The sequence below is a fragment of the Schistocerca piceifrons genome, chromosome X (assembly GCF_021461385.2).
Source record: "Schistocerca piceifrons isolate TAMUIC-IGC-003096 chromosome X, iqSchPice1.1, whole genome shotgun sequence".
In the NCBI taxonomy this organism is placed as follows: Eukaryota; Metazoa; Arthropoda; class Insecta; order Orthoptera; family Acrididae; genus Schistocerca; species Schistocerca piceifrons.
Genome location: NC_060149.1, coordinates 850,857,354 through 850,883,381, shown reverse-complemented (window position 1 = coordinate 850,883,381; position 26,028 = coordinate 850,857,354). Strand labels below are relative to the sequence as shown.

The 26,028-nt window shown below is 38.9% G+C and overlaps 1 protein-coding gene across 2 annotated transcripts in view; it reads right to left on the bottom strand.

Moving 5' to 3' along the window:
- The window catches only part of LOC124722935 (glutamate receptor-interacting protein 2), a 454,066-nt gene that overhangs the window by 3,506 nt on the left and 424,532 nt on the right, over nucleotides 1–26,028 (bottom strand). The window lies entirely within an intron of this gene.

Here is a 26,028-nt window from a genome sequence, read left to right as displayed (position 1 = left end):
CTCCCAGTGTATCACACAGTATAGTTGCATGGAGCACCCAACACTCCATGTTGTATTGGACAATACAACAGAGAATCATGTCAGTGTTGTATCACTGCCATCCCAGTGTGAACCAGTTATGTTACTTCAACTACATTTCTACACACTCTACAGGTGCTGGTAGCTTTGGTGTAATATCATGTGTTGCATTGTGTATGATAATGCATGTTGTATTGCCTCAGTGAGAACTGTGCATAGTAGAGATGGGGTGCTAACTGGCTGCATTATGCTTTCACAGAGCAATGCATGACCCCCTTTTGACCACCTCACATGGCATCAGTCTGAATGGGAGATCTTTGATCATCCATTTTATAGCCACAACTTTTCATAAAGTTGTTTTTTCCCATTCCGTTTCCTAAATCGTATTTCTAGCAGGAAAATGTTTCCACAACAGTCCTGCACTACACACAGGAGTAACTTCATTCCTTCAATTGTTGGTAGGATAATCTTATGATATATGATGTATGTGTACCAGTACAATAAATTCCATAATAATGGTGGTTACTAAGTTGAGACATAGCCAGTGGACCCCTGTAAATATTCAAATAAATATTTATTACTCGTAGATCTTTTCTTCCTGGTCATCTCCCAGATGACCATTCTACAATAGCTAAGCTCAGTCTTACCAGATAAATTCAAAGAAAATAATAAAGTTAGGTGATGCAGTGAAATGCAAAATGCATTTGATTTGAGGAGGAATGGGTTTCAAATTTCTGTCTCACCATCTATATTTAGATTCCTCCTGATTTCACTAAAGTGCTTGAGATGAATGCATGGATGATTCCTTTGGAAAGAGCACAGCTGATTTTTATGCATATCCTAGTCTAGTCAAATATTTTTTTTCACTTTTAATGACCTAATAATAAGTAAGATGCTAAAGAATATTCGTTGTTTTTTATTTCCAAAGAAAGTACCTGAACAGCTTACCATTATTTAACAACAAATAGCTCAAATTGCCATTTTAAGTATTATGAACTATTGGAAATGACTTAGTTTTCCAGAAAAATATATTATTGGTCACTTACTAAATGAAGCTTGATGGTAAATCAGGGGTGCACTACACAAAAGAAGCAGCTCCTCAGGTAGTAGAGTATTTATGGAGTGTGCTTGGTTTTTTAAAGGCTAGGTGCCAGCTGATATGCAGAGAGAGAAAGCAGATCACATAAAAAGTAAATACACATTGACTGTCAAAGTTTTAACAGTAAATTGTCAAAGTATTCATGTCAAAGTTCCTGAACTTACTGCCTCCTGAAAGTTGTCATGCTCAAATGATTCTCTGAACCAAAAGCTGATTGAAACCTGAAGTATTTAATGAGGCATGAAATGTATATTGAAAAGAAAACCATAAGAGGGGGAGTGTTCATTGCTGTCAATAAAAATATTGTTTCTATCAAGGTTGAAATTGAGTCTGACAGTGAGGCTATTTGGATACAAGTAGCAGGTCTAGGTGAATTCAAGTTAATTATCAGATGTTTTTGCCAGCCACCTATTTCAACCATAACAGTTGTAGAATCACTCAACAAAAATCTACACTAAACAGGACTAAAATACCTAGACCACGCAATATTACCTGGAGGCAACTGTAACCTACAAAGTATAGGCTGGGTCATCTATGCATTCGTTGCAAGTGGTGTGGACAGGCAGTCTTATGAAGTACTTTTAAAAATGTTTTCCAAAAACTGTGTTGAACAATAAGTTAGACAGTTCACATACAATGGAGATATTTTAGACCTTGTAGCTACAAACAGTCTTGATCTTATTGACAGTGTCAGTACAGAGACAGGAAATAGTGATCATGATTTCATTATAGCAACAACAGTTACTGGAGTTACAGTTACATCAAAAAGGCTAGAAGAATATTCATGTTAGGAAAGGCAAATAAGCAGTTGTTAGCATCTCACTTAGACAAGGAATGGATGTCATTTACACTGGTGTCCAAAATTATAACAACAAATGGAAATTTTGCAAGGTTGAACAAGGTAAAGAACACAGAACATAAACAACTGCAACATGCATAACAGTAGACAAAAATGTTCTTCATTTTCTTCCAACTTAATGGATTTGCACATGCATTCCAACAACTGGTTAATGTGCTCAGTGTGGAGTGTGACCTCATCTGGTAGCAAAACAGGCCTGACAATGATGGGGCATGATGCGAATGATTTCATCAATTTCAGCTTGAGGCAATAACACCCATTCTTCCTGCAGAGCTGTTCACAAGTCTTGGAGAGTGGTTGGTGGATGCTAACGTGATACAACCTGTCTCCCTATTGCATCCAGACACGTTCTAGGGGATTCAAATCAGAAGAGTGAGCAGGCCACACCATGGGTGCAGTATCTTCCATTTCCAAGAAAACATTCAACCATCTGTGCTCTATGAGGTTGAGCATTAATGTCCATCAATATAAAATCTGGGCCCACAACACGTCACAACATGGCACATGAGGTCCCAAGATCTCACCACAATATTTAACAGCAGTTATACCTTGCCGATTCATCTGTACAGTTTCAAGAAGAGGTGTTCAACATAATCCTTGCCCACACAATTAGGGATCCTCCTTGATATTGGTCTCTTTCCACAATGTTTGGGTCCAAAATTCACATTCCACATTCCCTTCAGATGCAAACCCATCAAGACTCACTCTCCATACCAAATTGGGACTCATGTGTGAAAAGAACATTGGCCTACTGTTTGACCTCCCAGGTGGCATGCTGATGATGCCATTCTAGATGTTCCCTTCTGTGAAGATGCATCAGAGGTACACATAGAGGAGGTCTCTGGCAATAGAGGCCACTGTGCAAAGCCTTCTGCACACCATTTGTCTCGACACAATATGTCCAGTGGGTGCTGTGAGGTCACATACCAGTTGCTGTACAGTACTAAAGTGGTATTGTCATGCTCTTAAAGCCAAATAACTGTCCTCTCTTTTGAATGTCACACGTGGTCAGTGTGCCCTGGTCTTCAGGATATGATTTCAATCTCTATAAACTGTCATCACATCCAAGAAGCAACAGAGCGATTCACATTAAGCCGTGGGGCAACATCAGTTTGCAACTGTCCTGGTTCCACTCTTCCTATGGCCCTCCACCACAGAGAGTCTGGTAGCCATCTTCTCTGTGCCATGCTGCACCATCTGTGACTGTGTGCACAACAATTATGGATGTGGAACTACCCGGCAAACACACCCCATTTGATAGTTGTCCTGATGTCATCATTAGCATGGTTGTCCATTCACCAAAATGCCATCTCCCATGTGGAACACAATCATATGGAGATCTGTTGACAGTTGATATTATTATATTGTGAATTACACACAGGGTGGGAAAATAGCAATTTGTTGCCTTAATTTTGGACACCAGTGTAGTTCCAATATGATGGACATAAAAGAATTGTGGGCAAAGTTTAAACTGACTGAAAATTGCGCTCTGGAGACATATGTGCAAAATAAGTAGATTAAGGATGGAAAAGATCTGCCGTGCTTTAATAATAAAATTCAGAAAATACTGAGGAAGCAGAGATTGTTCCACTCTCAGTTCATAAAACAACACACAATCGTCAACAGGCTAAAGTTGGTAGAAATTCATGTGTCTGTAAGAAGATCAATCTGCGAAGCATACCACAACTTCTACCCTCCTCATACTTTAGAGAAAGATCTTGCCGAGAACCCAAGAAAATTCTGGTCATATGTAAGATCACTAAGCAGGTCAAAGGCCTCTATCCAGTCTGTTGTTAACCCACTGGACTGGTAATAGAAGACAGTGAAAGGGAAGCTGAAGTTTTAAATTTCATGTTTAAGAAATCATTCACACAGGAGGATTGTATGAGTGCACACATACTGTTATTTGACTGGCAAAAAGGCTCCCTCATGGAGAACATACAAATAGGCACAGCTGACACAGAGAAGCAAGTGAAAGAGTTGAAAACAAAAACGTCACCATATCCAGATGGAATCCCAACTTGATTTACAGAGAGCACTCTGAATAACGGGCCCCTCACTTAGCTTGCATTTATTGTGAATCTCTTGCCTAGCACAAAGCCCCAGGTGGCCAGAAAAAATTGCAGGTGACTCTTGTATATAAGAAAGATAAAAAAAAATGGACCCAGATAATTACAGAACAATATCCTTAACATTGGTCTGCTTCAAAATGTTTGAACTCAATCTGAGTTCAAATGTAATAAATTTCCTTCAGACAGAAAAGCTTCTCTCCACAAGTCAGCACATATATAGAAAGCATCACTCGTACAAAATTCAGCTTGTCCTTTTCTTGCATGGTATTTTGTAAGTCATGAATGAAGGGCAACAGGTAGATTATTTATTCCTAGATTTCCAGAAAATGTTTGACATGATGCCCCACCACAAACTGTTGATGGTGGTCCAAGCACATGCATTAGTTTCCCAGATATGTGAGTAACATGAAGAGTTCCTAAGTAACAGAACCAAGTACCTTGTCCTCAGTGGCAAGTGTTTGTCAGAAGCAAGGGTATCGTTAGGAATGCACCAGGTACGTGTGATAGGACTGCTCTAATACTCTATACATGTAAATGATCTGTTGGACAGGGTGAGCAGCAATTTATGGCTGTTTGCTGATGGCATTGTGGCGTGTGGGAAGATGTCATCACTGAGTGACTGTAGGAGGATACAGGATTACTTAGGGAGAATTTATAGTTGGTGTGATGAGCTGCAGCTTGCTCTAGATATAGAAAAATGTAAGTTATTGAGGATTAGCAGGAAAAACAACCCTGTGATGTTCAAGTACAGCATTAGTAGCATGTTACTTGACAAAGTCACACCAATTACATATCTAGGCCTGAAGTTGCAAAGTGATATGAAATGAAACAAGCAAATCTAGTTGGTAGTTGGGAGGGTGAAAGGTTGGACTTATTTTATTGGGAGGATTTTGGGGAAGAGTAGCTCATCTATTAAGAAGACTGCATATAGAACACTAATGTGACCAATTCTGGAGTACTACTTCAATATTTGGAATCCTCACAAGGTAAGATTAGAGAAAGACATCAAAGCAATTCAGAAGTAGGGTGACAGATTTCTTATCAGTAGGTTCAATCATGCTTTGTGAATACAAATTGGAATCTTTGGTGAGAAGATGATGTTCTTTACATGAAGCACTGCTCAGGAAATCTAGAGAAGCAACATTAGAGGCTGACTGCAAAATGATTCTACTCCTACCACTGTACATTTCACGTGAGGACCATGAAGATAATATGAGAGAAATGAGAGCTAGTAGCAGGCCTATAGACAAATGTCTTTTCCTCAGTTTGTTTGCAAGTGGAACAGGAGAGGAAGGCAGTTTTTTTTTTTGGTGGGTGGAGGGGGTGGGGGGGGGGGGGTGGGGTTAGGGCGTTCAACTACTGAGGTCATTAGCGCCCAAGGAAGGTAGCTGGGAGAGTGAAAGGTTGGAATTATTTTATTGGGAGAATTTTGGGGAAGAGTAGCTCATCTGTTAAGAAGACTGCATATAGAACACTAATGTGACCAGTTCTGGTGTACTACTTCAATATTTGGAATCCTCACAAGGTAAGATTAGAGAAAGACATCAAAGCAATTCAGAAGTAAGGTGACAGATTTCTTATCAGTAAGTTCAATCATGCTTTGTGAATACAAATTGAAGTCTTTGGTGAGAAGATGATGTTCTTTTCATGAGGCACTGCTCAGGAAATTTAGAGAAGCACCATTAGAGGCTGACCGCAGAATGATTCTACTCCTGCCACTGTACATTTCACGTGAGGACCATGAAGATAATATGAGAGAAATGAGGGCTTATAGCAGGCCTATAGACAAATGTTTTTCCCTCAGTTTGTTTGCAAGTGGAACAGGAGAAGAAGTGATTAGTAGTGGTATGTGGCACCCTCCACCATGCTGTACATGATGGCTCATGGAGTATGTATGTAGATGAAGATGTAGATACAGATGAATGGGAACCAAGGACTGCTGATGAATGTCACTACCGTGGATGATTTGTTGGTGAGTATGGTGGTGACGTGGGCAGAGGTCCCATTCTCCCCTCAATCTGAGAGGGTGAGATTTCAGTTCACATGGAAAGAAAATGATTAACTGTCTAGTAGTCTTCTGAAGATCAATAATAGGTAATGAAAGGAAAAGTGCTAAGAGGTGTTTAACTCTGACTACTACCTCTCTAAGATTAAGGTGAATTTCATCCTTCTCAAGATGGCTCAGGTAAACAACAACAATTTCTGAAGGTGTGAAATGTCAAAATTGAAAATAAATGATGATATTTCGAAATTATATCAATAGCAAGTGCTACTTGTAGCCAAGAAATAAACTGATGTTACGTCTGACAATCCAGAAGTAGCTAGTACTAGAATCTTACACACTGCAAAATGTAAACACTGATGGTGAAGTGATGAATGTAAACAAGCATTCACTTGCAGAATAAATGCCTGGGAAAAGTGGAACTTTGTGATGAAACAGGGATACTTTGGCACGTTTCATAAAACTATAAAGGATACTGCCAATGCATTTCAGCAAACTGAATGATTGTATGTGAAACAGCATATGAAACAGACTGATGGTGACTTCCATAGAACTGTGTGTGAGATTTTTTACCAGACTTTCAAGACCAACCTGAAAGGGTGTCAGGTCCACAGCACGTATTTTACAGAGGAAAATGAGAACCTAGGTCTAGATAGTAAAAAGAACTGTACCAAGTTGGCTTAGTGTTTTGATAGATTACTTAACTATGATGCACCCTTAAGCCAACCATCTTAGAAACTACAAATTCACATACATCAAAATAATTAACAGAGTGTTAGCAGCCTAAAAAGTAATAAAGCAGAATTAGAAGGCCTGATAGTTACAGAAAATCTAAATATTGTGAACAGAGGTCATATACACATGACAGTTTGGAGGTCTGGTAAGATAGCATCTAAATGGCAGTCAGTACTGATCTGTACACTACACAAGGAAAGAGATAAGAAAAATGTAAATCATTCATTCATGCATCATCTTCTTTAGATACTGTCAAGAAGGAGGACCTACTCTCAGTGTTTCATTTAATTTTTAAACATTACTGTCTACTAGTGATACCTGTAGATCACTTTTGCTTGTATGAAATTCTATAATATGTCTTTGTGAATTAAGAGTTAAATTGTTTGCTGTGGAGCTATTGTAGACATACCCAGTTATCATATAGCTGTGTCTACTAAGGTTGAATTTGGACACTTGATTAGTACACTTGCATCAATGTTTGAACCATCTCTTAAAGTCAATGTAATTGGATGAGTAATTTTACACAGAGATGAACACACCTGAATAATGTAGATGTAGAAAAGTGTAATAACTCCATTTACTATAATTTCACTCATTAGATACCCAATTTTTTTCCTCTTGTAGAGGTGTAGATATACCGCATTTACTTAAGATATCAAAATTCTTATCTAGGTGATGTTTCATTAAAATTATTTGTTCCCTAAATCATTTGAACTTTGCTGATTTGGTTGACCATAAAAAACTTCTTTTAGGAGAAATTTGTAATTTATGATGTTCAGAAACCATGCACTTATGAGCTGTTGTTGTTGTTGTTGTGGTCTTCAGTCCTGAGACTGGTTTGATGCAGCTCTCCATGCTACTCTATCCTGTGCAAGCTTCTTCATCTCCCAGTACCTACTGCAACCTACATCCTTCTGAATCTGCTTAGTGTATTGATCTCTTGGTCTCCCTCTACGATTTTTACCCTCCACGCTGCCCTCCAATGCTAAATTTGTGATCCCTTGATGCCTCAAAATATGTCCTACCAACCGATCCCTTCTCCTAGTCAAGTTGTGCCACAAACTTCTCTTCTCCCCAATCCTATTCAATACCTCCTCATTAGTTACGTGATCTACCCACCTTATCTTCAGCATTCTTGTGTAGCACCACATTTCGAAAGCTTCTATTCTCTTCTTGTCCAAACTGATTATCGTCCATGTTTCACTTCCATACATGGCTACACTCCATACAAATACTTTCAGAAACGACTTCCTGACACTTAAATCTATACTCGATGTTAACAAATTTCTCTTCTTCAGAAACGATTTCCTTGCCATTGCCAGTCTACATTTTATATCCTCTCTACTTTGACCATCATCAGTTATTTTACTCCCTAAATAGCAAAACTCCTTTACTACTTTAAGTGTCTCATTTCCTAATCTAATCCCCTCAGCATCACCCGAGTTAATTTGACTACATTCCATTTTCCTCGTTTTGCTTTTGTTGATGTTCATCTTATATCCTCCTTTCAAGACACTGTCCATTCCGTTCAACTGCTCTTCCAAGTCCTTTGCTGTCTCTGACAGAATTACAATGTCATCAGCGAACCTCAAAGTTTTTACTTCTTCTCCATGAATTTTAATACCTACTCCGATTTTTCTTTTGTTTCCTTTACTGCTTGCTCAATATACAGATTCAATAACATCGGGGAGAGGCTACAACTCAGTCTCACTCCTTTCCCAACCACTGCTTCCCTTTCATGCCCCTCGTCTCTTATAACTGCCATCTGGTTTCTGTGCAAATTGTAAATAGCCTTTTGCTCTCTGTATTTTACCCCTGCCACCTTCAGAATTTGAAAGAGAGTATTCCAGTTAACGTTGTCAAAAGCTTTCTCTAAGTCTACAAATGCTAGAAACATAGGTTTGCCTTTTCTTAATCTTTCTTCTAAGATAAGTCGTAAGGTTAGTATTGCCTCACGTGTTCCAACATTTCTACGGAATCCAAACTGATCGTCCCCGAGGTCCGCTTCTACCAGTTTTTCCATTCGTCTGTAAAGAATTTGCGTTAGTATTTTGCAGCTGTGACTTATTAAACTGATAGTTCGGTAATTTTCACATCTGTCATCACCTGCTTTCTTTGGGATTGGAATTATTATATTCTTCTTGAAGTCTGTGGGTATTTCACCTGTCTCATACATCTTGCTCACCAGATGGTAGAGTTTTGTCAGGACTGGTTCTCCCAAGGCTGTCAGTAGTTCTAATGGAATGTTGTCTACTCCCGGGGCCTTGTTTCGACTCAGGTCTTTCAGTGCTCTGTCAAACTCTTCACACAGTATCATATCTCCCATTTCATCTACATCTACATCCTCTTCCATTTCCATAATATTGTCCTCAAGTACATCACCCTTGTATAAATCCTCTATATACTCCTTCCACCTTTCTGCCTTCCCTTCTTTGCTTAGAACTGGGTTGCCATCTGAGCTCTTGATATTCATACAAGTGGTTCTCTTCTCTCCAAAGGTCTCTTTAATTTTCCTGTAGGCAGCATCCATCTTACCCCTAGTGAGACAAGCCTCTACATCCTTACATTTGTCCTCTAGCCATCCCTGCTTAGCCATTTTGCACTTCTTGTCAATCTCATTTTCGAGACGTTTGTATTCCTTTTTGCCTGCTTCATTTACTGCATTTTTATATTTTCTCCTTTCGTCAATTAAGTTCAATATTTCTTCCGTTTCCCAAGGATTTCTATTAGCCCTCGTCTTTTTACCTACTTGATCCTCTGCTGCCTTCACTACTTCATCCCTCAAAGCTACCCATTCTTCTTCTACTGTATTTCTTTCACCCATTCCTGTCAATTGTTCCCTTATGCTCTCCCTGAAACTCTCTACAACCTCTGGTTCTTTCAGTTTATCCAGGTCCCATCTCCTTAAATTCCCGCCTTTTTGCAGTTTCTTCAGTTTCAATCTGCAGTTCATAACCAATAGATTGTGGTCAGAAACCACATCTGCCCCTGGAAATGTCTTACAATTTAAAACCTGGTTCCTAAATCTCTGTCTTACTATTATGTAATCTATCTGATACCTTTTAGTATCTCCAGGATTCTTCCAGGTATACAACCTTCTTTCATGATTCTTGAACCAAGTGTTAGCTATGATTAAGTTATGCTCTGCGCAAAATTCTACAAGGCAGCTTCCTCTTTCATTTCTTCCCCCCAATCCATATTCACCTACTATGTTTCCTTCTCTCCCTTTTCCTACTGACGAATTCCAGTCACCCATGACTATTAAATTTTCGTCTCCCTTCACTACCTGAATAATTTCTTTTATCTCGTCATACATTTCATCAATTTCTTCATCATCTGCAGAGCTAGTTGGCATATAAACTTGTACTACTGTAGTTGGCATGGGCTTTGTGTCTATCTTGGCCACAATAATGCATTCACTCTGCTGTTTGTAGTAGCTAACCCGCACTCCTATTTTTTATATTCATTATTAAACCTACTCCTGCATTACCCCTATTTGATTTTGTATTTATAACCCTGTAATCACCTGACCAAAAGTCTTGTTCCTCATGCCACCAAACTTCACTAATTCCCACTATATGTAACTTTAACCTATCCATTTCCCTTTTTAAATGTTCTAACCTACCTGCCCGTTTAAGGGATCTGACATTCCACGCTCCGATCCGTAGAATGCCAATTTTCTTTCTCCTGATAACGACGTCCTCTTGAGTAGTCCCCACCCGGAGATCCGAATGGGGGACTATTTTACCTCCGGAATATTTTACCCAAGAGGACGCCATCATCATTTAATGATACAGTAAAGCTGCATGTCCTCGGGAAAAATTACGGCTGTAGTTTCCCCTTGCTTTCAGCCGTTCGCAGTACCAGCACAGCAAGGCCGTTTTGGTTAATGTTACAAGGCCAGATCAGTCAATTATCCAGACTGTTGCCCCTGCAACTACTGAAAAGGCTGCTGCCCCTCTTCAGGAACCACATGTTTGTCTGGCCTCTCAACAGATACCCCTCCGTTGTGGTTGCACCTACGGTACGGCCATCTGTATCGCTGAGGCACGCAAGCCTCCCCACCAACGGCAAGGTCCATGGTTCATGGGGGGACTCATGAGCTAATGATTGTTTATTTCCAATAAGACACAGCTCATTTGAAAGCTCTAATTTCACTGCTTAAAGTAAACAGTTTACTTTTTCTGAGAAGAACAGAAAAATTATTTGTAATTAAAGTTTCCATCCACCAGAAAAGACTTGAGTTATTTTTACCTTTAAGAATGTTTAATTTGAAGAACTGGTGTCATGATTTTGTTGCCCTAATTTTTCTGAGCTGGGAAATATATTTAGTTATCATAATAATGTGTTAATTAAGAAATTAAGCAAATTATAAAAATTATGAACCAGAGAAATTTCCATGAACTAGAAGGTATATATGCTGTTAATAAAAATTTCATCTGATTTTGTTAATTTTACAGTTACCTAACACACAGATCAGTCCAGTGACATCTCTATGTAAAGGTGAGTGCCCAAGACTTAACATGCGAACATCTCTGTGTAAAAGTACTCATCCAGTTACACTTATGCAAATAAGTATGTGCAAATATTAATATATGATACTCACTACAAGTCATAATGTGCAGTTATATTTTGTGTTGGAACCAATGTTCTTTGTTAATACTCATGAAGTTACACACACATATGAATTGCATCAACCAGTCTCCATTTGATATTTATGTTTTTACCTTTGCCTTGTTAAACTTTTGTGACTTTTCTGACTACAAGAAACTTAATAATGGACACAATACTTTATTACTTAAAGTATTTAGTACAGTAAAAACATTTGCCACAATGTGACTGCTGTACTAGGCCTCGTCACATTGACTGAAGTAAATATCAGACTGTGCTTGAGGATGGCCAGGCCTGACTCTATACGCCATCGACCAACCAGAACAGTATGAAGAGGCTGTGTGTGTATCTGAGAGCAGGGGGCCTCTGATGGTGTTGGCATCTTAGGACTTCTGTATTTCACCACACAGCTGCATGCCCAGATCGCAGCTGTGGAAATTTAGGTGGGTCACTACAGCCCTTCCCCTTTGGAGGCAGAGCATCACTGATTGCCTGGGCCAGGAGTGAATGGCCACAATGGGGAAATGGTGCCCATGACCATGGATGCCTTGAAGGCATGAAGGAAGAGCAACTCCTGGTTGGTGGAGCCTTTGGAATATGGGCAAATGTGAACAGCAAGAAGAGTGCCCCAACACCTCCCCTGTGGGTGCATGAGATGACAGGACCAGCAATGGAAAATATGAGCTGGGATCTATGGTGAAGTCCAGCAGCATTGTGGAAGGTGGAAGTGACTCTGCCATAGGTTGAGGCCATGCAGGAGATATTGAACCAGCAAGGGGTATGTACACTGGCTCCGGAGCAGCAGCTGGAATCTGTGATGTTGAAGGTTCATCAGGCAGCACTGATAAGGGTGCAAACTGAGGCAGGAATTCCAGTGTATAGGCGGCACCTAGTGACTGGGACATCAGTGAAGGTACTGGCATGGCCTGGATGGGTGGGTGGATGCTCACCCAGATTCGGAGCTGATTTTGATGGCTCCAGGCCTCCGGGTACCCATTCACAGAGTGTGGACATGGTGGCTGTTCTGTCACATGATGGTTGCCAGTAGCTAGCAGGGGCACCAACCAAAACTGTTGGTAAGTGCAGTTCAGTGGAACGTGATGGCAGCTGAGAACCTGGATGGAAGAGGTGGAGCAGCATTCATGGTTGGTGGCTGTGGAAGAGCTCAGCAGGGCTACGGGAATCAATAGTAGTTGTCCAGTAGGTCATCAGAAAAAACAGTAATACCTCATTGGTGGGAAAGTCTGCAGATATTTCTTCATCTGTTGTCAACCATGTGCTCAGTCTTCTTCTTAGATTGGGTGAACATGGAAAATGCCCGACCACACACAGAAATTACAAAATGCCAGGAACAGAAACTGAGGTCCATTGTCAGAAACAAGAGTAACTAGGAGACCTTCCACAGAAAAAGTTTTTGAAAGAGCCTGATTAGTAAGCTTGGCTGTGGCTCAGGAGCACCAGACCATGTATGGAAAATGCAAAAATGCGTCAATGACAATCAGCCAAAACACAGACATAAACAGACCTGCAAAATGCATATGGAGGCGTTTTCAGGGCTGGGTCACTGGAGACCATGGGGAAAATGGTGCCTTGAGAGCTGCCTGCTGACTAGTGCACTGGGGACAGGCAGCCAACAAATTCTCCAGCTCCTATTCAATGCCAGGCCATTACACATATCTGCCAGCCAAGGCTTTGGTGTGGGAAACACCTCAGTGACCCTTATGCAACAGCTGTAAGATCTCCCACTACAAACTCCTGGGAATGACAACCTTGGGGGTTGCATCATCTGTGGAGAGGAGGAGGAGGAACCTGTCCAATACTAAGAGACAATGGTCCAAGACAAAATAGTTACAAAGCAGCTTTGCCAGTGTAACAGAGAGTTAACAATGAGTTTATTCACCTTCAAACATGTTACATGGTTTTGGTGTAAACATTTACATATAAAGCCAAGAGACATGAGGTACATAAAATTTCATGATACATATAATCTGAAGATTGTATGTGCAGGAACCTTTTGACTAATCATTTGTCCCAACTTAGTATAACAGTAATTAGTCAGAACTTTATGTCATTTAAGTGAGCCCTCATACTCTTTTATGGAGTAGTATGCCTTCTTCTTTGACCACTCTTCAAAAACAATTTTAAATATACTGTAGGGAATGGAATGGGTAGCTTTTGGAAGTCTACTGAAAAATCTGGGGCCTGCCAGTAACTTTAAAAGCCTTTGGGAGAGTGACAACCCCATTATAATGCACTTTCATGTCTTGAATCTTCATATGAACACATAATTGTAGCCAGATATATGAACATCAATTTTCTAACCAATAATCCTTCTGCTCACACTTTATACTGATTCAACTTGGGTCCACTCATACAGCTGAATCTCATATGTTTATCGATATTTTTGAAACTGAATCTCCAAATAGAGTTCACACAGATTGGATATCTACCTCTGGCTTGTCTGCTCATGATGCAATATTCATGACAATTTCACTACAATGCCCAAAGAAAAAACTGCAAGTGGCAACTTTTACAGATTTTAAGTGTATGAATATATCAGAACTCACATCCGATGCCTACGATACGTTCACTGAGAGCTTTAATAATTTATATGATAAACACACTTTTCTTCAAACAGTAATAGTAAGAAGAAAGCCTGCACCATGGCATACAGAGCACCCAGACACCTTATGAGTGTCAGTGATGCAGCACACAGGCCACACGAATGGCACCCAACCTCTGATAACCATCACACCTACAAGCAATTACTTAACTGAGCTAGTCAATCTGTGAGGAATACAAAATTAAGGTATACTAACTCGCAAACTGAAGATTTTCACAGACCCACCATCTTGTGAAAAAATCACTGAGGTCTACAAAGAGGCAAATCTAAATCTGCAACTGAACCACTGTTTCCTTTTAAGGATCTAAATGACTGTTTTGCCATGGCAAAATCTTTACTTTACAAATGCATAAGGTCACAAATCATAGACTCCCTTCAACTATCAGTGGTTGCTATGAATGAAATTTTTTTTTGTGCACCCAATAAGTCCTGACATAGACTGGAAGTTCATTGTGTGTATTTGTCTGGCAGCTAGAGGAAATGATACTATAACAGTGGAAATGATCAGTATTCTTGTTGATCCTCTACTGTCCAAAATAATGGACATTTTCAATTATTCTGTGACCTCCAGCAACCTCCCAGTGTCCTGGAAGCAGGAATTCATAAAGCCGTTACCCAAGAAGGAATCCACCACATGACCTTCTGACCACAGGCCCATTTGCATTCTACTAGCATTATTCAAGGCTTTAGAATACATCATCCATGAACAGCTTACCAATTATTTAACATTAGTTAATGTTTTATATGAATTCCAGTTGGGTTTCTGGCAAAATCGCAGCATGATGACTGGTTTTATAAAAGTGAATGATAAACCAAAACAAGCTATGGACAAACTCCAGGTGACTATTATGTGCTTTTTGGATTTGACACCAATCGTTTCGACATTCTGCTTGCTAACCTCACAAATCAAATTTTTTCTTCTAGTGCTGTACAATGATACCACTCATACCTGACATCCTGTCAACAGTGTGTAACAATTGAAACTAAAAGGTTTCAATGGACAGATGTAGTACCAGGGGTCCCACAAAGATCATTATTGTGCTCATTACTTTTCCCATTATATGTTAATGATTTGTTGACTATTCGCACATATTGTAAATATCACTTATATGCTGGCAGCCTTCAGTTATACCTATGTGCAAGTCCAAAACATTTGTGCACAGCCATCCAGCATGTACATGCTGGTCTACTTGCCTTATCTGAGTGGGCACAGAGTATATGTTTGAAACTTAACCCATCTAAATTGCCAGAAATCTTAGTCACTCACAAAAGACTTATTTTCACACAGTTCAGAGAATCTCTTCCACCCTTAATCCTAAATGGCACAGAAGTAACCTCTTCTTTTTCTGCAAAGAACTTGGACTTAATTCTAGACAATAATGTAGACTGGACTAAAAACATACACTATGTGATCAAAAGTATCTGGACATGTGGCTGAAAATGACTAAGAAGTTCAAGGTGCCCTCCATTGGTAATGCTGGAATTCAATATGGTGTAGGTCCACCCTTAGCCTTGATGATAGCTTCCACTCACAGACATATGTTCAATCAGGTGCTGGAAGGTTTCTTGGGGAATGGCAGCCCATTCTTCATGGAGTGCTGCACTGAGGAGAGGTATTGATGTCGGTCAGTGAGGCCTGGTGCGAAGTCAGCGTTACAAAACATCCCAAAGGTGTTCTATAGGATTCAGGTCAGGAATCTGTGCAGACCAGTCCATTACAGGGATGTTATTCTCGTGTAACCACTCTGCCATGGACCATGCATTATGAACAGGTGCTCAGTCATGTTGAAAGATGCGCTCACCATCCCCAAATTTCTATTCAACATTGGGCTGCAAGAAGGTGCTTAAAACATTAATGTAGGCCTGTACTGTGATAGTGCCACATAAAACAACAAGGGGTGCAAGCCCCCTCCATGAAAAACATGACCACTCCATAACACCACCGCCTCCAAATTTTACTGTTTGCATTACACACGCTGACAGATGACAGTCACCAGGCATTCCCCATACCCGCACCTTGTCATTGGATTGCCACATTGTGTACCATGGTTCATCTTTCCACACAACATTTTTCAACTGTTTATTTGTCCAATGTTTACACTCCTTACATCAACCGAGGCATAGTTTGGCATTTACTCGCGCAATGTGTGGCATATGAGCAGCCGCTCGACCATGAAATCCATGTTTTCTCACCTTCCACCTAACAGTCATAGTACTTGCAGTGGATTCTGAAGCAGTTTGGAATTCCTGTGTGACAGTCTGGATAGATGTCTGCCTATTATACATTATGACCCTCTTCAACCGTCAGCGGTCTCTGTCAGTCAACAGATGAATTCGGCTTGTATGCTTTTCTGCTATTTCCACTTCACTATCACATTGGAAACAGTGGACCTAGGAATGTTTAGGAGTGTGGTAATCTCATGTACAGACACATGACACAAGTGACACCCAATCACCTGAGCGCGTTCGATGTCCATGAGTTCCGTGGAGCACCCCATTCTGCTCTCTCACGATGTCTCATAACTAATGAGGTCACTGATATGGAGTACCTGGCAATAGGTGTTAGCACAGTGCACCTAATATGAAAAATGCATGTTTTAGGGGGTGTCCAGATACTTTTGATCATGTAGTGTAACTGCAGTCTGTGAGAAGGTGTCAGTGTCATTTCATTCACTACAGAAATATAGGAAAGTGTTTCCTTTCAAGCTTAAGAGGAAGCTCATAGACTCACAAATACTCTCTATACTTGACTATGGTGATGGTATTCTCGAAGGACTTTAATACGAAAGCTCATGCATGCTAGAACTGGGGATGAATGCTTGTGTTCGATACATCGGTAATGTATGCTATTTTGATCATGTCACTTCTGCCTGTGAATAATTATCATGGCTGTGTGCCAATAAGCATAGAGAATGTCATACTGTGTATCTGTTCTATTTTCTTCTCAATCATGGCACTCACTCTTATTTAACTTCAGCTCTAACACTACATTTTTTCAATGCAATAGAGTAGTATGCAACTGCAATGAATTTTTTGAAAGATTTTGTGATGCCTTCAGCTGACATTCTCTTTATTTCATGTAAGGTTGTACAGTTTTGGCCTTATGCCATATTCAAGTATTTAAAACAGAGGCATTTTACATTGGATACATTACTACTGACACTATTGTCTGAACAGCATAGCAGAAATACTAATTCTCAACAAAGTAAAATTCTCTCTGTACCATCACATAACTATGTCATGTTCTCTAAATCATTTTCTGTATCAGGAACCCAACTTTGGAACAATCTTCCTAAAAAAAATCAGAGCAATTAAAATCCTTCCAAACTTTAAAAGACAGTTCATTGCCCATGTTTTACCACAATAACCGTCGCTCTCATATACATGTCTGCAGCTCACTCTCATGAGTCTCCTCCTTCCCACAACTTTTCCCTCCACCATGTTGGCAGAGTCCTTTATTTAAATTCTGTTCTTTCTAACAGCCACTGTCACTGTCATTTTAATCTTCTCATCTTTCTTTACTTCTTCCACTTATATAATACTAAACATGTATTCAAATGTGCTAAACTAATCTAAATCATTCTTCAAGCCCTTTGCTCTTATTATCTTTATTGTTATTAGTATCAAGTACTATTGTCACTATTATTATTGTTATTGGCAATTATTGTTATGATTATTAATGTAAATTACACTGAAAAGCGAAAGAAACTAGTAACCTGCCTATCATGTAGGGACACCGTGAGCATGCTGAAGTGCCACAATATGACGTGAAATGGACTGGACTAATGTCTGAAGTAATGCTGGAGGAATTGACACCATGAATCCTGCAGGGCTTTTCGTAAGCTCATAAGAGTATGAGGGGGTGGAGATCTCTGCTGAACAGCACACTGCAAGCCATCCCAGATATACTCAATAATGTCCATGTCTGGGGAGTTTGGTAGCCAGTGGGAAATGTTTAAAGTCAGAAGAGTGTCCTGGAGACACTCTGTAGCAATTCTGGACGTGTGGGGTGTCCTGTTGTCCTGATGGAATTGTCCAAGTTTGTCGGAATGCACAGTGGACATGAATGGATGCAGGTGATCAGACAGGATGCTTATGTACATGTCACCTGTCAGAGTCATATCTAGACATATCAGGGGTCCCATATCACTCCAGCTGCATATGCCCAACACAATTACAGAGCCTCCACCAGCTTGAAAAGTCCTCCGCTGACATGCAGGGTCCATGGATACATGAGGTTGTCTCCATACCTTTACACGTCCATCCGCTCGATACAATTTGAAACAAGATTCGTCTGACCAGGCAACATATTTCCAGTCATCAACAGTCCAGTGTCAATGTTCATGGACCCAGGTGAGGTGTAATGCTTTGTGACCTGCAATCATCAAGAGCAGATGACTGGCCCTTCGACTTCAAAAGCCCATATTGATGATGTTTCATTCAATGGTTCACATGCTGACACTCGTTGATTACCCAGCATTGAAATCTGCAGCAACTTGCGGAAAGATTGCACTTATGTCACACTGAATGAGTCTCTTCTGTCATATTTGGTCACGTTCTTGCAGGATCTTTTTCTGGCCACAGGAATGTCAGAGATTTGATGTTTTACCAGATTCCTGGTATTCATGGTATGCTTATGAAATGGTCATATGGGAAAATCCCTACTTCATTGTTACCTTGGAAATGGTGCATCCTATTCCTCGTAAACCGACTATAACATCACATTCAAACTCATTTAAATCTTGATAACCTGCCATTGTAGCAGCAGTAACTGATCTAACAACTGCGTTAGACCGTTGTTGTCTTACATTGACAATGCCGACCACAGCATCATATTCTGCCTGTTTACATTTCTCTGTATTTGAATACATATGCCTATACCAGTTTCTTTGGTGCTTCACTGTTTTATTAATGTTATTATTGTTATTATTATTATTGCTGTGAATGTTTTTGTGATTTTTTGGTATGTATTGTTCCCAGTCAGATGTAAGAGAGGACCTTATGGCCCTAATCTGGTCAAGCTAAATAAGCAATAAAGAAATAGTAACCTACATATGGGTATGGTTGGTTCTCCATGAAAGTGAAGAAGTACCATACCAGTCATAACCCAGCATTATCTGGATAAAGGGCACAAGAAAGAAAGGAAGTTTGTGTACATATAGCAGTGTAATGATGAAATTTTTGTAAATGTGTTTCCCTATTTCTTGATAATTTAATTTGTTATTCTTGCTGAATAATTATTCACCATGAGTAAAATGGGGTTGCCTTGCCACAGAATGTTTTTTTCTGGGGTATTATGTGATGGATGCTGTAGCTTTTTTCCCCTTATGTCAACTGTAGTGACGTATGTATTTGAGAAGTAAATGGGGTTCTTCAGTGGATGCAGAATATGCAATAAGATAATATGTTGATGAAACAGAAAGAGCAAACTGCTGCCTTTTAGTCTGAATTAAGTGAGACTAGAAAGATCTAGACAGGTTAATGCTGGAGAAGGGTAATTAGAGGTGTGCAGTGGTGACAGGCTTCTGACAGCTTTGTGGTAGATATGAAAATAAGTTTGAGCTGTTTCTTCAGCTAAGAATGGATGTTCCTCAAGAAGATATAGATGTAGACAGGACACAACAAACTTTCATGAAGCAACTAAAAAGGAAGAATGTGGGAAAGTCAGTAAAGATGCAGGAAATTTTGCTAGCTAGTTCTCATGCTAGATATGTGGGCCAACTGTTGCAGGACAATCAGAAATAGGATCAGAATATTGAGTCACAATTTTTCTAACCCTAGTCCTTGTCTGGGCAGGATGACAGAGAATTTAGAATCAGTTTTTAAGGATTTCACTAAAGAGGATATCGTGGTTACAGTTGGTGGGCAAGGCAATAGTATTGAGAGAGAACCTGAGTACAATGTAAAGTGTTACTCAAAACAGCATCAATATCTTTACATACTAGTGATGAATTTGTATCTGTTCTAAGATGCCATTTGAGCTCTTGTATCAAGAGAGTTAATTTAGTTTTGCAACAGTTGCATATGTTGAATTAAGTGTCACACATTGGTGTGGTTCCTGTTGATTCTACCAGTAGATGGAATTATGCTGGAAATAGCATTTCTATCAACAGAGTAGGAAAGGATAAACTGAGTGGACTGACAGCAGAAAACCTAAGAGCATGGGGAAGGCATTCTATTGAGTGGTAAAATACCATTGGTTACTTGTGACAGAGCAGCACCAGTTTTAGGGTTGGGAGAACAGAAGGAAACCAAATTTTAAGTGAGGTTAGAATTTAAACAAACATTCAGTTTAAGAAAGAAACTAAACTGCATAATTCTAGCAAACTTTATCAGTACAAATAGCCTTTATTTAAAAATTCTCAGCAATCACCACAAATTTATTTTCATCCAATTGTATCACAATTGGTGTGAAATTTGAGCTACTATTATTATAAATTGTAGTTTACTAGCTGCATAACATATATAATCTAAATCATTTGAACCTGGCACAGGAGACATGTCAAAATTGTAGCAAGATTTCATGATCATAATAATTTTGTTATACTTCATTATCCCTTGATCAAATTATCATTTATCCTCCAGTACTGTATAGTAACATTTCTCCTGCAGTATCTGCTGTAGCCTTGGTTTTAGAATCTCTGGCTTCATACTAAATATGTTTTTGCCCATTAACTTGTTATATATTGTTATTGCCACATACTGTGGTGTCCCATATACTGTGGAGTTCATGAATATTGTTTCAATTGATACATGAATAGCATAAAATTCTCTTTATTTTCTGTGTGGTTAATATCCAGGGACTGTGGGATAAAATTGATGAATTACTTACCTACATTGATGAACTTAGTTCTGATGATGAACTTAATTTCAACTGTAAACTTCCCTACTAGGGTAGACAACTGATCAAAAACAGGTTTTGGTAATATCTTATAGAAAGTTCTGGTGAACATAGTTATATTACAAAACCAACAGTTAATGGCCTCTCAGACCATGGTATGCAGTTCCCTATGCTAAATGTTACTGCTGACTAGCATACAAAATCTACTACATCTGAGTTCAGGATGGTAGTCAGTAAACCAAAAATTGATTTTAAAATTGATTTTAGGGAACTCCTCAAAGACACAAACTGGAATGACATATAGAATCCTTGTGTCATATATGATAAATAAAATAAAAGTTTTACTAGCTGTGATGAAATATCAGCAAATTTAATTAAAGAGTATTTAGTCAGTCATTTGTCACTGGAACATTTCTCAATTAGCTGAAATATGTTAAAGTTAATCCTCTATATAAGAAAGGAGATGAAGAAATGCCAACAAACTTCCATTCAGTTTTACTTTTACTAATATTCTCTAAATTCTAGAAATGATAATATACAAGGTGCTTTTTAAATGTCTGTCGACAAATAATGTTTTGTCAAAGTCACAGTCTGGATTTCTACAGGGTTCCAATATTGTGAAGGTTATTTACATATGCAGCAAAAATGTATCATATTTAATTAATTAGATCATAAATTAAAGGCTACTTGTATTTTTTGTGATTTGTGTAAGGCATTTGTGTGTAAATCACTATATCCTTTTAAGTAATGAGAATATTATGGTGTAACAAGAAATGCTGCAAAATAGTTTAGATAGTATATTTTTGACAGGAAACAAAGGCTGTCAAGAGGAAAGCATTTTGTATTAAACTATCAGTTTTCACTATATCAAAACTAATGTCATGTGATATCAAATGATGTTTCATCTCAGAGCCCATATGTTTTCTTGTGTATATTAATGACCTTTCATTAACATTACCAGATGCCAAATTTATTTTATTTGCAGATGATACAAATGTTTCCATAAATATCAAATCAAGCATAATTTTACCAAAATTGATTAATAAAATTTCCATGGAATAAATGATTTCTAGTCACTATTTTGTCACTAAACTTTGGGAAGAGACATTATATGCTGCTCAGAACGTATGAAGTTTCCTCCCAGTATATGTATAAAATATGATGACAAGCACATGGAAGTGGTTGACAATGTTAACATCTTGCGATTACAAATTGATAATAAATTCAGTTTGGGGAACTGCTGAAGTTCCTAAACAAATCTGCATTTGCCATATGAACACTGCCAGACATAAGCGATTTTAAAATAAAGAAGGTTACATACTTGGATTTCTACCATTCCATATAATAGGATCATTTTTGAAGTAACCCATTAAGCCAAGCTAAAGTTTTTGGAGTTGAAAAGCATGTAATATGAATTATTTGTGGTGTGAACTCAAGAACATCCTGCAGATTTCTGGTCAATGAAATGGGGTTATTAACTACTGATTCTACACATATCTATTCCTAAATGACATTTCTCATAAGTGATATATCTCCTTTCAAAACCAACAGCTCAGAACAATGAATCAATAATAGAAATAAGAATTATGTTCATAAATGTTTAAATTCAGGTACTGTAGTCCAGAAAAGCATCTATTATTAAGGAACACAATTGTAGTAACTTACCAGCAGCCATAAAAAAGTTAAACTAATAACAAAATTCAGTGTAAGTGGAGCCTGAAAACTTATTTGTTCTCAACTCCTTCCATAAATCTGTTAGTAGAAAACACTGAAGTGTAAATCATCAGATATATCATGTAACAAGAGTGTTACATACAATATGAGGAACATTATTGGAATATTCCATCTGTACAGGAATACTGACATATTAAAAACAGAAACACACTGTATTAAGGTTCCACAACTGTTGTGGAATGTTAATAGTGTGTGTTCAAGTTTGTAATAAAATCTGACTTCTGCATAACTTTGGTGAAGTAATCTATTTAATGTAAATAATTATTACATACAACTTTCTATTTGATGATGTATGGCACAATAACCTAATGATAACCATAGGTACCACATAGTATTGTACAACTGTGTGTTTTGTGACAAGTTTGCCATTACCACTTGAATGGAAATAAATTTAATATTATTTTATGTATTCCACATGCTTAAAGACCATTGGATTCAGAACCTGTGGAAAGGGTATTAGCATCTCTCCTTTTTTGTTGTAAATTTTAATTGTGTGTGTTCAAGTTTTGTGACAAATTTACATCACTAATGATCTCCTCACTATGGATCATATAACATAGCAACAACAGCATCTGTGCCAGGACAATGTAATGCTGCTTGCATGTGTCTGGGTCTATGAGAATCTAAACATTTAATACAACCGCGATCAATCTGATAACATGTCTGTGAAGACTATATGCTGTAAATTTGTGCATTATGTTATTCCTGCTAACCCCTAATGCATAATATGCACCTCACAAAAGAAAGTGAGTCACTTGTAATAAGGATTAGGAAAAGTCTGTTGGTCTGGCAAATTATAGTTTTCAGTCACCTCCATTAACGGGTATGAGTGTGTTTCATATCAATGCCTGGAACACCCAATGTTTGTATAAATAGCAGAACTCTCCATCCAGGAGTGCAGTTCTGATCTGTCCGTACATTGGAGTTCATAATAAACATGCTTCCAGTGCTAATTGTTGTACTTCATTGACAATGTGCTTTTGGATTTGGACTTGACAGTGGTTACAACATGACATTGTTTGATGGATATGCTGGGTATACTCAAAACACCTTCATCACCATGGCTCCATCAGGCAATGTAAACACTGGCGCTTGCAACAAGAACCAGAATACAAGCAGTACATCATTTCCAAAGTCCATATATTCAGGAAGCCAATAGATTTTGAAACAGAAAACACTTCAGCTACACATCAGGTATCCATCTGTGTTTCCCACAATCAGTGAAATGGCAGATTTTGCTAAATGCAGCAAGTGGGATAATGTGACCTGTTCTGCAAATGTGTACTTTTACTTGGATGGCACAGCCCAGCACTGGTCTGAGACCAACAAAGAGAAGCTCGATAGCTAGGATACATTCTAAGTCAAACTGAAGAACACATTTGGTGACAATCAGCAGCAAGTCCGTTTAGCAGAAGAACAATTGAAGAACATGACATGGGGAAATAACACTGTCACACATACTGAATGTTTTGGTCCTATGTCACATTGTGAATTCAAACATGACAGAAGCTGACAAAATCTCACACACTATGAAATGAGTCACAGAAGACATGTAAAAGTTCTTTTGATAAATGATGTCATAAAAACCAAAGCATTCATCAAGTATCAAGGCAATGCAATTGGAAAAAGCTGGCTAAAAGAAACATGACTGACTCCTGAATATGGTCCCAATGGCAGCTCTGGAAGAACACCATGGATTCACCTCTCTCAAACACCAGCTAGTAATAGAAGAGATACAGCAGTTTATGGGAGCATCAAGTGTCATACCAAATAAGCAAAACCTATTAGCCATGAATGTTGATCTCAGCCATCAAAAGACAACCCAGCACCCTATCAATGAAGCTACAATTAAGTGCTCCACCAGATATAATGCCCCACAGAAGGACAGACATTTAGAGGACAACATGCCAATATGTTTTCACTATGGATGCCCTGAACACATACGCTGCTGCAAAGGAAGAAGATGAGTGTGCAATGACTATTACACTGCAAGATATCAATCATCACAACAGTCTTATTGATTCCATAAAACTGCAGATGATTATAGTTGACCTGTGGGACAAAGCCCATCACTGAATCCTGGACAAGGTCACTCCCCAATGTGCTTTAGCTGTTCCCATCCCCATACAGATGTACCAGCCACTTGCCTAGCTATCACAATCAGGGAAACTAAGTGAGGAGACCAACATGGAAGTATGGCCACCACAGATGGGAATCCTCCATGAGCAACAACCACAAAGATATCAGGAAACCTCATTGATGTCATCCTCAGCAGCCACCATGTTCAGGCGGTAGTCAACTCAGGGCCTTCCTTTTCAATTATGTCAAATGCTTATCAACACCAGCTATGGAATAATTATGATATTATGAAAAGGTGAGACTGCTACTCACCATATGGCGAAGATGGTGAGTCACACACACACACACACACACACACACACACACACACACACACACACACACACACACACACAAAAATCAAAACTGACACACACACACACACACACACACACACACACACACACACACACACACACACACACACACGATAACATGATAGTGGTCATGTGTGTCTGATACTTGAATTTGTGTGTGTGTGTGTTGTGCTTATCATGAGTAGTCGTCTAACCTTTTCATAATAATGTAATTTTCCATCCTCAATTTTCTATTGGGTGATTCCACCCACAGATTACTATGTTCTGTGACATAAAACCCACTGTGCTGAAACTCAAATTGAAAATGTGTCCATACAACAAGAAAATGTATGTCAAGACTAACTATCAATGACAGAACACAGTCTTTTAAATAAGTCATTTTAACAGAATATTATTCTTGGATGGGACTTTTTGTAGACATCAAGGAGTCATAGACTGTGGAACATTAGAGCTTCAGATTCGTGGAGTTATTCCAACAAGCACACATTACAAAGATTGTTCCTGGTGGTGTTTTGCCATTGAAGATGTTATCCCACCATCATCAATGAGATAAGATCCAGTTTTAAATTGAGAGGCTGAAATGTGAGATGAACTACTCAACAACTGAGAAAGACTGCCTTCCAGTTGTTTGGGCTATCAACAAGTTGCAGCAGTATGTATTTGGCAAACCATGGATCACCATTATCTATGATGGCTGAGTAGCCTAGAGGATCCATTGGGTTGACTGGTGAGATGTTCACTGAGGTTTCAGCAGTACGACATCACAGTGCTATACTAATATGGACACAAACGGAAGGACACTGACTGCTTTTCAAAGAATCCTTTGGTGGAACATAGTAGTGAAGATGAAATCTCAATCATCACTTCATTAAATGACATTGCTGCTGAAGAGAGGCAAGATCCAGCATTGCTAAAAACCAAAGAACCCTTGAAGGAGGAACCAACAGAATGAGAATTCCAATTAATAAACACAACATTGTACAAGAGGAACTATAATAC